Raw genomic sequence first — 4,614 nt, 5'->3', positions numbered from 1 at the left:
GAAATAAGTCCCACCCCCGGATGACGTCATATCCAACCATGTTGTCTCCCGCGTTAACAGCTTGAAATTTGTAGGGGGATGTATTGTGATAGCCACTAACGTGGAAGACAACGTGATTGGCTAAGACTTCCTTAGGGGAGGGGCTTATTTTCCCCGGAATCTTTGCGGTGACTATAGTAGTACCGAATAAACAGTTGTGTTACCGTTCAACTTGCCGGACGCAATGGCGTCAGGTTTACCGTAACCATTCATTCTGTTGGATCATCTGGTGCCTTCATGTCTGGGATCATCTGAATACATAATGTTATGTACTTTGTGTTCACCATCGTCCTCATTTCTTTAGATGATGATAGCGGTGGCCACGCTGACGTAGAGCATGTTGAGCGATGTGGCGGCCTACATAGACATGGTGCCTACCATGATAAGGATGGAATCGGTGATAGCCACGATTGGGGTGTACAGGCCCTTGACCTATTTGATGGTGGCCATTATGGTAACCGGGGTAGTAGGCAGCTGGTTGGTATGCGTAGTGGTAGTTAGGACGAGGAGCCAAGTGAAAAGTCCGTCCAACAGTTGGGGATCTCGTTTTGAATCCCTTGCCAAGATTCTCCACAGTTCCGTCAGGTTCGAAGTCCATGCCGTGTTCCTCGCTGCTTCCAGAAGGAATTGGATCCGATGACGCCAAACCAAGTAAGAGGCAGAAGGCGAGTGTTGCTAAAGTCTGGAATGACAGTTGAACAGTGGTTAATAATGCATATTAATATGTAATAGATGACAAGCTAGGCTGTCAAATAGAATGAATATGGAGAATAAGATTTTTAAAGTAGAAATTGCTCAAAATAATCACCAGCTTTGAAGTTACTGACATAACAGGTTTTAAATTTTTACACATTTTCGGGTTTTATTTTGGCTTCAACATTCTAAATCATTTGCCAATTGATTAAGATATGTAAAGGCAACAAGTTTTAAAGTATGATATCAAATATATTTAGAAATAGATATCGAAGTCAAAATGAAAATTTTGGATAAAACCCTATGAAGAGTGTACACTGCAATAATATCTTGAGAGACTCAAAAATTGGATGCGTTAGTTAATAAAGCGGATTAAAAATACCACTCCCTTCTTTTGTATTAAAGATTGTAATATTAAAATCAGTGATGTACATCACTCAAATAACCAGTAATAGCTAATAATCCCTGATAAGAGTTTCCAGTATTCTATTGTTGCAGTAATAAATCAATATTTCTAATATTACGGACTTTTGATAATCAGAATTTATGAAAACCTGGAATTTCATATTAACTTTGCCTTTCAAGCTATATTTATCATACTAGTGTACGTGACCCGTCAAGCCTTTTCACCCTCTCTCATCAGAGTAAGACTACTCTCTCCCCGAGTACCCATATGTTTGGCAATGACGCTCATTGTGACAGGATATATATATATATATATATATATATATATATATATATATATATATATATATATATATATATAATGTGTGTATATATATGCATATACATACACACACACATATATATATATATATATATATGCATATATATGTATGTATATATATGTATATATATATATACACATATTATACAGTATATATATATATATATATATATATATATATATATATATATATATATACACACACATATATATATATATATATACACACACACACACACATACATATATATATATATATATATATATATATATATATATATATATATATATATCTCCAGACACTTGCTGTTTATTATATAGGGAAGATGAGGAATACTAAGTGAATCAACTAATAAGATTTAGGTTTGAAATTCAAGCTAATCTTATAGACTAATCATTGAACCATTCAACGCATTAAAACAAGAGTTTTAAGTTGCCATCCGCTTGTCTTTCTGAACAATAAATCTATATATTAAATTTATTAAGTCAGTAATATATTAGTTATGATAGATGTGAGATAAATCCTTAATCATATTAATTTGTTTTCTAAATTGCAGCAGCAAATAGTGTGAGTATTTTAGATATTATAAATAAAAACTGTGCGAGACTAAAATATCTGAAATAACCACTTGATATTCAGGCTGCTATCCACAAGGTAGCCGTACACCCTATGTACAGTTGGACACAGGAAATTCTAGTACACCTAGCTTTAAGGAGTGCACCCTCCCACATCCTTACTGCATGACTAGTTCCTGTGAGTAGCCCTGATCTGGGAAATCTCTCCCTACGCTATCTGTTTGGTTACTCACCGCGCAGTAAGAGTGTCACTGAATACACTTCCTTACAGCAGGGTGTACCAGGAATTTTTGTGGTCAACTGTACATATGGCTTACTTCAGATCCAACAGGTCATTCACCAGTCGACAATGACATCTATATGATTAAAAACTGCCGACGATGTGTTCTTATTTAAGGTTTCCAAATTCCTTTTAGATTTATCTTTATTTTTAGTTACGAAGATTTCGTTAAATGTGCCTTTTTAGTTGAGCTAATGACTAAACTACATTTTAGAGAATATTTCTTTTTGCAGCATTAAAACTTGAACTGCTAGATAGTTATTGGGTCTTTTGACTAGCCAGACAGTACTCCATTGGATTCCTCTCTAGTTACGGCTCATTTTTCCTTTGCTTACCCATACACCGGATAGCCTAGCCTATTCTTTATACATTCTTCTCTTTTCTTATACAACACTGAGATAACAGAACGAGACTTTAGCTATGGCAAGCTGCTCTTATAGGAGGACACTCCAAAATTAAAACATTTTTCTCTATTCTTGTCATACTCTCTGTACTATAGTCTTCCACTGTGATAGGTTAGAGTTCTCTTGCTTGAGAGTACACTTGGGCACAATATTCTATCTGTTTCCTTATTTCATTTCCTTACTAGGCTATTTGCCGTGTTGGAGCCCTTAGGCTTATAGCATTATGCTTTTCCAACTAGGGTTGTAGCTTAGCTAATAATAATAATAATAATAATAATAATAATAATAATTTCATAATGCAAAACACGAAAAAGAAAACAAATCAAATATTATGATTGATCAAATTATTATACGGAGTAAATATTATCAATGATTCTAATCTAATAGATTAGTGATTGAAACATTCTATATAACGTAACATTTGTTGTTGCACTTGATAAAGTCCAAAAGTCCAAAGTCCAAAGTAAAAAATCCAAATACACAAACCCAAAGTCTAAAGTCCAAAATCCTTGCACTTGATAAATGTTCCAATAAATTTCTGTTTCTGATCATCCATTTCAAAATAATTACGAAATTCTTTAAGCTATGTCATAATCATATCAAATTCTGAGTATTTAGAGATCAAAGCATATATTGAGTATTAATATAAAACAAACAAGTTCGAAACACGTATTAAAAGTTCTAGCTTAGTTAGCTGTAAGGCTTCATAGAAGGGTTACCAGACTACACGTTTAAGATGTCAATTATGTCGATTTTCAAGACTGTTCCTTAGTAAATAGTAGCTACAGTTAAGACGCTTTTTGCCATGATTTGTGTTCAGTTTGCGTGGAAGCAAAATACCCAGGCTCTCAACTTAGGAATTTAATGTGTTTCATGTATAAAAGATGGGTTGTAGTGGCCTGGTGGTAGCGTCCTTGCCTGGTGATTGCCAGACTGGAGTTCGAGACTCTCTCAAAACGTCTTCCTTTGGTTGCTGCAGCCTCATCATCCTTGTGAGCTGAGGATGGGGTGTTTGGGGGTAGCCTATAAGTCTATCTGCTGAGTCATCAGCACCCATTGCCTGGCCCTCCTTGGTCCTAGCTTGGGTGGAGAGGGGGCTTGGACGCTGGTCATATGTAATATGGTCAGTCTCTAGGGCATTGTCACTGTCCCTTGCCTCTGCCATTCATGAGTGGATTTTAAGACTTTAATAAAAAAAAAATGGCAAAGGAAATATCTACTTTATAGTTATATAGTCTTTATTTTGAAATTGGCTGTATTCTCTTTCAGAATCTTCTAACTGCAAAGTTTCTACTTGTTTAACGTATTTTCATGGCACTGCACAAGAATAAATTTTCTTTTCGATAAAATGATGAAATAAGGAAAATCTTTCTTAAAAATAATGATATATATCAAAATACAAAAAAAAAAAAAAAAAAAACCAGAGCAAATTAGAAGAAAGTCTCCTAACTGTAGCGAAGAAATATACTAAGTCTATTGAGTACTTGCTCACCAAGTTCATCTCGTAGTCTTGAAGATGCTCGAAGGAAAAACACCCTCTGGTTGTAACAGCTGACGAGTAGGACTGTCTAAGACTGGCAACGAATACCCCTTTTTATGATCGTTAATACAGTGGCATCGTTCGGTTGCCAATTCATCATAACTGGTTTCACAAACCCGAGAAGATATTCGGTCTCCAGGAGCCAAATTGTGGGGATAAGCCACGAGAAAATATATACCATTATATATGCATCGCCTGAGCTTGTTTATAACCATATCACATCCCCTGATATGTTTTTCAACAAACATGGACTTCCTGAAACCATATGCATTCCTTACTAGTCTTTTGCAATGTAGGTGGACTGAGAGTCAAGTTTCTACTATCTCTGTAATTTATCTATCAGTTTGATATCCTC

Source organism: Palaemon carinicauda, chromosome 24, assembly GCF_036898095.1.
Source record: "Palaemon carinicauda isolate YSFRI2023 chromosome 24, ASM3689809v2, whole genome shotgun sequence".
In the NCBI taxonomy this organism is placed as follows: Eukaryota; Metazoa; Arthropoda; class Malacostraca; order Decapoda; family Palaemonidae; genus Palaemon; species Palaemon carinicauda.
Note: the sequence above shows the minus strand (reverse complement) of the source record.